This window comes from Mercurialis annua, linkage group LG7 (genome assembly GCF_937616625.2).
Source record: "Mercurialis annua linkage group LG7, ddMerAnnu1.2, whole genome shotgun sequence".
Taxonomy (NCBI): domain Eukaryota; kingdom Viridiplantae; phylum Streptophyta; class Magnoliopsida; order Malpighiales; family Euphorbiaceae; genus Mercurialis; species Mercurialis annua.
Window position 1 is genome coordinate 46774255 of NC_065576.1, and position 12433 is coordinate 46786687.

The 12433-nt window shown below is 27.7% G+C and overlaps 1 long non-coding RNA gene across 1 annotated transcript; it reads left to right on the plus strand.

The window, feature by feature from the left end:
• Positions 1-4509: 4509 nt before the first annotated feature.
• On the plus strand, positions 4510-7924 carry LOC126655564 (uncharacterized). Its single transcript, XR_007633047.2, has 3 exons — positions 4510-4665; positions 6218-6318; positions 7704-7924. It is a non-coding gene; the product is annotated as an uncharacterized LOC126655564 (long non-coding RNA).
• The last annotated feature ends 4509 nt before the right edge of the window (positions 7925-12433 follow it).

Genomic DNA, 12433 nt, shown 5'->3' on the forward strand with positions numbered 1-12433 from the left:
GAGTTGACTTATTCTTATAATTTTTTTGTTTTTACTTATTCTTATAATTAGTTCTGAGTATACCTGTTCATTGGTCGGTTCGGTTGGACCCTAGCCGGGCACAATGGGCTTTTCAATTTTTTATACGATCCGAGTTTGACTCGGACTTTATATTATTTACCAAATCTGGCACTAATGCTATATTTTTGCGGGATCGAGCCGAATTTGGACGGACTTACATGTAAATTCTATAAAAATAAAAGTCTAAATCCGCCTATAACATAGCAAACCTTTCAGGCCGGGCCGGGTTAGAACGGAAATTATTATCCAAGCCTGGCTCTAAGGACTGAGTTTGGTCGGACCTGAACGGGTACCCAAACCCTCCAAGTACATATGTATGTATGAAGATTAGGTGTATGTATCCTTTAATGATGGTTAAATTCATTTTGAAGTTCATTTACTTTCTGTATTTATCAGATTTTGAAAAAAAAATTATTAAGTCTGTTTACTTCACAAATTTTATTTAATATGTTTTTTTGGACGGAATCATTACGTGTGTGTTACCACGTAAAAAAAATGATAAAGTGAATTTCAAATTAATTTTTTTTTTAATTTTACATTTTTTAATATTTATTTGTCTAGTTTTTGTATTGTTAATTTTTTATTTTTTTGATTCCTTTTCAAATTCAGTCTCACGAACGTTTCACGGCGAGTAGTGGGCGCTTCTTAAATTCCAAAGAAAAACTTAAAAATTAATAATAAATTAAATACAGGGACTATAGATAAAGATATATCAGACAAATGAAAAATAAAACATGCGAAGGCTTGGCCTAACGGCCAAGTTGTTCAAACCTCTAATTCTCTTTAGACCGTGATTTGTTTGATTTAAATTTAAAAAATACATACTAACTCTTTTAACATGACTAACTTAGAATATATCTATCTGCAATAAAAAAAATATAAAAGCGCTAACATAAATTTAATTTTTAAACTATATTTGGTTGATACAATAGGTTTAGAATAAAATAGCTATTTTGTATATATAATAGTTATTCATTGGTTTATTTCATGGAACTGCAATTACATTATATTATTATTTCATGATTTTAAAAAACAAATAGTTTTAAAAAATAAAATTAACTATTTTATTTCATATCAAATAGTTATTAGTTATTACATTTTATGTTACTTACTTACTTCATTTTATTAAGTAAATATAATCACCTTTGATAATTTGCCTGTTAAGAAAAAAATATCTATAACTGGAAGTCCATGAAGATCCTCTCTCTCTCTCTCTCTACAAAAATTCCTCTCCCTTTTCTCTAAACAATTTCCTCTCTAAATTATTACTTTGAAGGTGGGACGAGGTGATTTTCCGGTTTCAATCGAAAATCACCCCCTCTCCGCCCATAAAATTTTAGTTTTTCTATATAATTAGATTTTATTTCAATAAATTTACCCATTTGATAGTTTTTTCGGTGTGATTTTTAGTGTTTTTAGGCTTGAAAATTTACGTTCTTATGGTTTTGTGGTGTGTTTTATTAGATTTCTCAAGAATCTATAGTGATTGTTCAAACTTCATAGTCAATTTCTTATAGATATAAGATTTTTGGATGGGTATTGTTCTAACTTTTTAGAATATCATTGAAGATGAGGATCGGAAATATTAAATTTCAACGGATCAAGCGGATTGCCGGTCAAATCGGAAGGACAAATTGAAGACCCGCTCCAACAGAACTTCACTCTTAAGTTCTCGTTTGGTCCTTAGTGCGGAATCGATATTTAGATTTGTCTAATTTCAATTTATATTATGCTTGTATCTTGGATTGTTTGTTAGTATTTTAGATTAAAATTGAAAGGTTATATATTAATTTTGTTATATGACTTTTCAAGTGTAATTTACTCTTCATCAATGAATTCTATCTTTTGATAAAAAAATAAAAAATCCATGAAGATCTACAAATTAAAGAGTTGTTCTAATCACCTAATGCCTAGCATTACATTACCCTAATAAGATGTACTTATCCAAAGATGTACTTATCCAATTCCCAATTTAATTTATTGACACACCAGTTTCATGTTGTTGCCATTAATTAATTAATTTTATTTGAGGTATTATTATTATTTTAAAAACAGTTTTATCTATATACATTAGTTTTGCATCATGTCATATTCATGTTCTCGGTTGTATATGATTCGTCAATTTAAATATTAATTACATTTATTATAATTAAATTAATTCATTTTATTTATAATTAATATTAAATTAGTCAAATATTTTATTAGAAATAAATATTATACTTTTTTTAAATTAAAAATTAGAGTCGAAAAATTAAAAACGCATTCGAACATTTTAAGTAGGTTGACATCCTCTTAGTTTATAAATATTTTATTTTCCTTGTTACCGTATATCAAAAACAAACCAGAAAATAATCAAATAGAAGAGATGTTATGGTAAATACCAAAAGCAAAGAAACAAATTTAACTCCATAATTAAATGCAGGACCTTGAAGCACTGCTTGACCAACGCGCCATAATTAAATGTTATACTTTAATTTTTATTAATTGTTAAATAATTGATATTAATAATATTTATTTATAATTTATTATAATTACACAAATGTATTTTATATATAATTATTATTATTTTAGTTAGAGTTTTAGTTGGATTATAAAATATTTTTATGAGTTGAATTGAGACAATCAATTTTATTAATCAATTAAAGTTGTAATTAGTGTAATATTATATTAATTAAATTATTATAGTTATATTAATATATTTTAAAATTATAATTAATATTAAATAAGTTAGATTTTTTGTTGGATTTATTAATAATGAATATTTATAAATTTTTTGTTGGATCTAGAAATATTTTATGAGTGGGATGGAATTGAGATATGGATGGAATATAATAAAATAAAGCCACTTTAAAGTTTAAATTTATTATATTAATTAAGTTAATTAAAATTATATTATTATTTCTTATTATAATTAATATTAAATTAGTTAAAGATTAGTTAGAATTTTTTTTAGAGTAGGAAATTTCTTACGAATAGAACTATCAGTTAATTTTATTGATTAATTATTTTAATAATTGAGACGATATTAAACGTATTAACATAAAATTACTCAATATAAAAGTGTACATTTGTCCTTTTATGTTTTTTTATAATAAAAGATTTATTAAAATCCACAAAAAGTGGAAAAACTTTCTCTACTTAAAACTTACGCCACTTAAGACTACGATTCCGAAATAGAAGAAAGCAAACTACACAGAAATAGAATTTAAATTTCTATACAAGTCTAAATCGAAGTAAACAAAAGAGTGATGTTTACATTTATAATAAAAAGCATCACTATCAGAACTCCTAAAAACCACATTTATCGTTAACGAATTTTTATGCTCAAAAATTACTATTGCAACACTTTTAAATTTTTCAAATGAAGATAATTTAAATAGTTGTTCAGAGCTTCGACATTTGTCCTTTTATTATATTGTGTTATAGTCATTCTAAAAAGTTAACTAAATTTATTCCCCAAAACATACTAGACATTGATTTCGTGATTATTTAATGAAGCGTCTGAATACACATTCCACTAATTCATCTGCAGTATAATCTAATATTTATTAATTTTTTTAATGATCATATGACTAGACACATTTTAATGAACTAATTTCGCATTACGTGCTATGCACGTGACTCGTAACGTAACTCGTTAATGAACATATTAGTAAATTTATTATAATTATATCAATTCTTTATTTATAATTAATATTAAATTAGCTAAGAATTTTTATAAAAATAAATATAATATATTCGGTTATTAGATTTGTTTCCATACTGAATTTATTCTTCTTTTGATTTTATAATAATCATAATTAAATAATTAATTTAATTTTATTAATAATATTTTTAAAAATAATAAGATAGAAATTTAATAAATTATAATATATTGACCAAATACAGTTTCAATTTTGTAGTTCAATCAAACTAAAAGATAGGTATTCCTACTAATTTGGAGACAATTTAGTTATTTTTTATATTTTAAAACTAAATTGGAGATAATATAGCTACCTATTCTAATTAGTTGTAATACCCCGTATTATTCCTAGTATTTATTTTCGCGCGTGTCCAATTTTTATTAAGTAGGACCTCGAAAATAGTTAATAAATTCACGAGATGAATTTATAAGTGTGCAAATGTGATTTGAAGTGTGTTTTGCCTTAAGTTTGACTTTTGGCAATTTTATGTGTTAAATGTGAATTTTGTGATTTTACGCTAAAAAAACCGTCAAAATAATTATTTTAATTATTTTATAGGCCCAAAAATATTTTAATTCAGCCCATATGTTATGATTTAATGTTTTTGAATATTTAAGAAACTTGAGTTTATTTTTCCCCTAGAGTTCGATTTATTTACAAAAATGCCATAATGGCAAACTTGTATATAAATAAAACATCAAACTAATATCTAGATATTTCTCTAGACAAACTTGATGCCCAAGTTTCTTAATCTTCTTCTTCATTATGCTAGACATATTCATCACCATTTGAGATAGCCATTGTCAAGCTCTCAACTAAAGCACAACCTCCATTTCTTTTCATTTTCTCACAAACATTTCTTAACAAAAAACATTGCAATTTTCCCGTAGATTTCTAATCTACAATTGCATGTAGGATCAAGGTATACCTTCAACCTCAAATTTTAATTTTAATTTACTGATGTTATTTGGGTTTTAAATACATGCTTAGGTTGTTAAGAATTGTGGTTTGATGCTTAAATAATCGGTTTTAATTATTGTTTTGATGGGTTTCGGTTTTAATTGGTTTTATTATGTGAAATTAAATTATTATTTTTAATTTCTGGGCTGATCTAATTAATTAGACTAATGTATGCTTTAAAGTGTGATTTTTGTGGATTAAAAATGTTAAACATTTCGGGTATTAATTTAATGGTTTGGAGTTCGATTTTTAATAGTTTTAAAGGCTTAAAAATCGCTTAAAAAAGATAAATAAATGGATTTTAAATTTCTGGAAATAAATTGGTTTATGTTAGAGTTAGATGTTGAGTTGATGGTGAATAAATGTTTAATGGTGAATTTTTAATGGTTTGTTAATCGGGTTTAATTTTTGATAATTGTTTATTCGGTAAAAATTGTTTAAAAAGGGTATTTTCGTCATTTCAATTTCTGGGCAGAAATTATTCATGAAAAATGTATGAAAATATATATGTCGATTATTTATGGAATTTAATTGATTTATCAGTTTTAATTGTTAAAATTATGAAAAATAATTTATTTTAATTTTTGGGCTGCTGTTTTGACATGTTAATTAAAATAAATATGTATTGGTTTATTTTTTGGGTGATTAAAATTGTGTAAAAATGATTTTTGAACGTTTTCACGGTTTTTAAAGCTCATCGGAGTTTGACCGGAATCCGGTGACCGGAACTTGGTGACCGGAGTGATCAAACCATAGTTGGGATTCTGAGTTTGAGATTTGATGATTTATTAAATTTGGTTGGATTTGGACTTGATTGTCAAAATTTAAAGTTTAGGGGTTAAAATGTAATTTTTGTAAAAATAAAGGACCAATCTGTAATTTAACCATATTTCCAGATTATTGATGTGTATAATCTGATGTGAAATGATTTTGAGAATTTTAAAGAATTTTGATGATTTTTGAAAGAATTGGATATGTTTGCCGAAAACTAGAGTTTTTCAGTTAAATTGTATTTTTTTCCAAAATTTAGGGATTACATGGTATGTTAGCTAAAGATTCCAGATTATGTAAGTTAATAATCTGAGATAAAATGATTTTGTTGATTTTGAAATTTATTGATTTACGAAAGAACCTAAATGGTCAATTTTAAAAAGTTTGAGGGTATTTTGGTATTTTAACCAAAGGTGGAATTTAAGATAATACGTGACTGTTTTAATAAATTTAAATAAATAACCTTGAAGTGGAAAGTATTATTCTATATAAAGAAATATATTTTATATATTAAAGTATATTCATGAAAAGTGAAATATTTAAATGAATATTTCTGAAAAATGGTTTTATGTATAAAAAGAGATAAGTAAAGAAAAATTGCATGAATAAAAATATAGCCTTATTAAATAAGAAATTATTTGGGAGTTAGAATTAATTAATTAAATTAAATTAAGATGGTATAGAGTTAATTCTGGAGTTAGGATTTTATTAATTAAGAGAATTAATATTTTGATCCTAACTAGATTCGACAAGTTGTCGAGCTATCGAGTCGGAGGACCAAGGGAATTAACGGAGTTGTTTAAAAGGAGCATTGACGGAGTAATACCGTAGTTAAACGGTTTCTGTGAGTACATGTTTTTACATTTCAGTATTCGTAAAGTCTCATATTTTAACATACTGTGTGATATGTGTGTTGCGGTGTTATATGTTTACATGCCTTGTATGGATGTATATTTTATGTATATAATATATGTATATATTATTTTGATATATAAAGGTACATACATAGTTTTGAGAATTATTATGCATTTGCTTATGCTTGAATGTGTGTTACATCGGTTGGCTGTGCTATCGATGTCAGTTTATGTGTGTGTGTTACATCGGTTGGCTTCGCTATCGATGTCAGGATTGTGTGTGTGTGTGTGTTACATCGGTTGGCTTCGCTATCGATGTCAGGATTGTGTGTGTGTGTGTTACATCGGTTGGCTTCGCTATCGATGTCAGGATTGTGTGTGTGTGTTACATCGGTTGGCTTCGCTATCGATGTCAGGATTGTGTGTGTGTGTTACATTGGTTGGCTTCGTTATCGATGTCAGGATTGTGTGTGTGTGTGTTACATCGGTTGGCTTCACTATCGATGTCAGGATTGTGTGTGTGTTACATCGGTTGGCTTCGCTATCGATGTCAGGATTGTGTGTGTGTTACATCGGTTGGCTTCGCTATCGATGTCAGGATTGTGTGTTACATCGGTTGGTTGTGCTCTCGATGTCAGGATTGTGTGTGTGTGTTACATGGTTGGCTGTGCTATCGATGTCAGGATTGTGTGTTACATCGGTTGGCTGTGCTATTGATGTCAGGATTGTGTGTGTGTGTTACATCGGTTGGCTGTGCTATCAATGTCAGGATTGTGTGTTACATCGGTTGGCTGTGCTATCGAGGATTGTGTGTTACATCGGTTGGCTGTGCTATCGATGTCAGGATTGTGTGTGTGTGTGTTACATCGGTTGGCTGTGCTATCGATGTCAGGATTGTGTGTGTATGTTAGATCGGTTGGCTGTGATATCGGTCTCATGTGAATATGGTTGATCGGTTGGCTGTGCTATCGGTCCCATAATATTGTGTGTGTGTGTGTGTGTTAGATCGGTTGGCTGTGCTATCGGTCTCAGGTGAATATGGTTGATCGGTTAGCTATACTATCGACCCCATAGTAATATGTGTGTATATTACATTTGTTAGTTTTGCCATCAATGATAGATGGATGGAATTGAGAAATGTGTTTTCAATTTAAAAGTCAAGGTGAATGGTTGACTTTTATTGATATGGAATGACTTGTCAAAATATGTTATGTGTGAGCTCAGGCTTCAATTGTTTTAAAGACGTTTTCAAAGGATTTCGAAAATACATAAAGTTATTTTAAATATAAAACGGTTTTTAACTTTATGTAATATTTATTTGTAACGGCATGAACTCACCAGTATATCTGACCCACGTTGTGAAATTATTTTTCAGGATCGTTACCTGTCTTTTTGGACGAGACTTCACTTTATTTGCTTCTCGAAGTCTCCTTGTTTGAATTGTGGTATTTTGTTCAGTAGCGCTACAATAGTAGTCATCCGCAGTAGATTAGTATAGTCTCATTGTATTCAAAGGTTTTAAAGCGCATTTAAACTTTGATGTTTTGTCCCATCAGTTATTTAATAAATGTTTCATACGTTTCTTTTAAAAGCGAAAAATTTATAGTGTTTTCCAGGCTTGCTACGGGTTTCGGAGCAACCACTCCCATTCCCTAGCGTCGGTCTCGACTTGAGATTTCGGGTCGTGACATTAGTATTTTAATTAAAATAGTGATTAATTAAATAACTAATTAGTTAATGACTACAAAACCTTTATTTAGTAATAAACTGAAAAGGATTATTCAGTAAATTTAGCTACCTATTCTAATTAGGACTTTAATTACAATAGTGATTAATTAAATAACTAATTAGTTAATGACTATAAAACCTTTATTTAGTAGTAAACTGAAAAGGATTATTCAGTAAATTTAGCTACCTATTCTAATTAGAACTTTAATTATAATAGTAATTAATTAAATAATTAATTAGTTAATAACTATAAAACCTTTATTTAGTAGTAAACTGAAAAGGATTATTCAGTAAATTTGTCTGTCCCCCCCTTACCGTTCTTTTATATATAGTATAGATTAAGTAAATATTGAATGATTGTTTAGTATAATATAAGAGAGAGAGAGAGGAGATCATTAAAAACAGGAATTTCATCAATCAGTTTAGTTAATTTTTTTAATAAACATTTCCTTTTTCTTTACCAAACGATAGATATTATTGATAAAACTAACCAATTACACCCGAATGTTGAAGTATGTCGTAAATCAAAATTACAAAAATAAAAACAACTACAATCTATAGTCGATCTACGACAAAAAACGAAGTAGTAATAGAAATTCAGTCACCCTTAAAATACACATCATTTGATATAATAAAATACAAATACAAATAAATTTATTTTAATAATATAAAAATCAAAAAATATTCTAAGAAGTTAAAACTATTTCAGCATTATTAAGAGGAATAAGAGTCATGTATACTTCTATTGTTGGTCTCAGTTGAAAAAGTGTATATATATGCTCTTAACATTATTAAATAGGATCATTGAGCTCTCACATTTAATACGGTGAGGGACATATATGATCCTTTTTCGAAAAACATTAGTTGTCCATATGAACTTATTTAAACGGTTTAATCACCAAAAAAATTCTCACCTTTTAGCCCTTTTTCAGATGCACCCTGACGTTGCCATTTTATCAGTTGCACCCTAATTTGCATCTTTGATTTTCAATTCCACCCTCAAGTACTAAATTAATCTCTTTCCATTTGAAAAAAGTTAAAATAAGTCATTCATTTTGAACTTTTTGTGTGGAAAAGAGTTCAAACGAGTATTTTATAAAGGTTTTTATGAATTTTTCCCGAGTGAAAAAGAGTCCAATTTTATTTTGAGGGTGGAATTGAAAACCAAAGGTGCAAATTAGGGTGCAACTGACAAAATTGCAACGTCAGGATGCATTTGAAAAGGGGTTAAAAGGTGGGTTTTTTTGGTGATTAAGCATATTTAAAAGGGACTAATTACATAAAAAAATCACGACCTTCACACGAAATTTTATTTTAATCACGACTTTTAAAAGTTGGCATTTAAAGACGCGACCTTTCATTTTGTTTCAAATCTATCAATAAAGTAAAATTCGGTTTATTTTTTTGACTAAAAATTACTAATTCTACATACTCTAACTCTAAGATAATAATTTTTAATATTGATTTATAATATGGATCTTTAATCAATGGTTTAATGAAGAACTCGGTCAACAAAAATACACTAAAATAATAGAATTGAAAAAAATATAAGGTTATGATTTTATATGGCAATTTTAAAGGTCGTAATTAAAATAAAATTCATATAAAGGCCGTGATTTTTTATGAAACTAACCCATTTAAAAATGTTAGGAGCCAATGGACTAAGGGCATTTATGATTCTATTCCCAAACATTAAAGACATAAATGGCTCTTTTTTCTTATTAAAAAGAATATGGAATTTAAAAAATATTACTAATATTTATCAAAAAAAAAATACTAATAGTTATGAGACAATTGGAAAATGATGGAGATTTTCACACTCCTTCCATTGATAGTAGCACTCCAATTTCATCCCTTTAAATTATTAATGACTTTATGACCCTTGATTTGAATTTCTTTTCCTTTTGGCTTATCCTTTAAAATTCCCCCACCTTTTACCCCCAATTCGTTTGCACCCTCACGTTGTAAAACCACCAAATATACCCAAATTACGACCTCACTTTCAATTGCACCCTCAAGCATTAAATTAACCTTTTTTTCACTTAAAAAATATTTAAATCAATACTTTAAATTTTAGCATATATTTTAAAATAAGACTTAATATTTTATTTAAAACAAAAATTAACCTATTTTTTCAAGTGAAAAGAGATCAATTTAATGATTGAGGGTGCAATTGAAAGTGAAAGGTCGTAATTTTGGTATATTTGGTGGTTTTGCAATGTGAGGGTGCAAACGAATTGGGAGTAAAAGGTTAGGGGTTTTTATGGGGATAAGCCTTTTCTTTTTAATGCTCCATAGGATCATAACAGTTTTCTTTTTAACACACTATAATTTATTTTAACACTTTAATTAACATAATTTTATTTAATGACCAACTTTAAATTTCAAATGATTATATTCATTTTTTATTTATTCTCATATTTTAATCTTATTAATACATTTATTTTAAATTACCAATTTTATTTTATTTAAATTAATTAATAATTCCTTAGCAAGATTTTCTAATAAAAAAACTCATTTTTCAGATTATATACATAACATCATATGATTATTTTTAAAAAAAGTTATTCTTTTCAAAAATAAATAGATTTTACTCTCATATACGTATGCATAACTGAAACAAATTATAACTTTAAAAACAACAAAAAAAAACCGCATACAAATTATAAATAATTATGAGATAATTAAAAAAAGAGTAAGTATTTTCATTTTTAATTTTATAACAAAATATAAATTAATCATAAGAAAAATTAGAGTTTTATAATTTTTATGATAGTAATTATTCTAGCCTTTTTGTACATACATATATCCAAAAAATTATAAAATTAAAGAGTTGAAAAATATAGGACTGTTATAAGAAGATATTTGCAGAAGGGTTTTTTAGATAAATACCAAAAAAAGATAAAATATTCTCAAGAATACTACCTCAATTTTTTTTTTTTGAGAAATACAATCTGTACTTTTTTTTTGCAAAAATGACTTTTGTTATTCTCATAAATACTTTTTTTAATCTCAGAAATACGATTTTGGTTACCCAGCGGTATACCAACACCGTTGGTTAACCAAAAAAAACTATTTCAAATTCAAACCTACATTTTTACTAAACTAGTTGAAAATTCTATTACAAACCCCTCCCCTTCATCACCGCAACAGCAACCGTCAAATAAAACCTAAATCGTCTTCTTTAAAATCTAAAATTATTGATTAACCATTTGTTAACCAACATGTTACTAAAAATAAGGTCATTGGTGTACCATTAGTACACTATTGGTTAAGTAGCAATAAACATAAAATTCAGCAACTGTTTGCTAATGATTTTATTAATGATATATTCATAATAAAAATACAGGTTATCTAACGGTTTACCCAATGTTAACCATTGGTTAGCCAACATTCAAAAATATTACAATTCTCACAAACATTTCTTCAGACACCTAGAGTGCAACACAAAAAAATCGAACCACAAACATAAAATTCAGTAACTGTTTACTAACGATTTCATTAATGATTTATTCAAAATAAAAATTACAGGTTACCTAACGGTTTATCCAATGTTAACCATTGGTTACCCCAACACCCAAAAATATTACAATTCTCACAAGCATTTCTTCAAACACCTAGAGTGTAACATGCTGTGCAACACAAAAAAATCGAACCACAATTACATCAACATCATCGTTCAGAAAACAAAAATAAGAAATGGATTAAAACAATACACAAAATATTGATTCGATTTTAGAGTGCAACATGTTGTGCAACACAAAAAATTCGAACCACAAACATAAAATTCAGTAACAGTTTATTAACGATTTCATTAATGATATATTCAAAATAAAATTTATTGCAAGTTAACCAACGGTTTACCCAATATTAACCATTGGTTACCCAACACCCAAAACATTACATACATTAACTCATAAGCATTTCTTCAAACACTAAGAGTGCAGGCTGTGCAACACCAAAAAATCGCGTCTGCTCATTTCTAAATTTTAAAATCAAAGTAATTTGCTAAAAAATCAAAACAAAAATCTTAAAAAACCCTAAAAATTATACAAATAGAAGAATTATATAATGTTTGCCTGCCTAAATCTAATTGCAGCAGCTCCTAACTCATGCCCAGGAGAATTAATGTGGTATACGCTCAATTAATTCATTATCAAAACTCATATGAATTATGCCATCTTTAATTTCTCCTTCTTCTTCCGATTAAACTCCGGCGAAGCAACGACTTCTTCTTTTTCTTCAAAAGGAACGACAATTCCTCATCTTCTAGTCACAGAAACAAGTCCGGCCACGGTAACTTGCTTTTCTTCCAAGATATGCGGCAACCGTTTGTCCCTCCGTTTAATCACCGGCGGCAGTAGTTGGGTTTCCAAA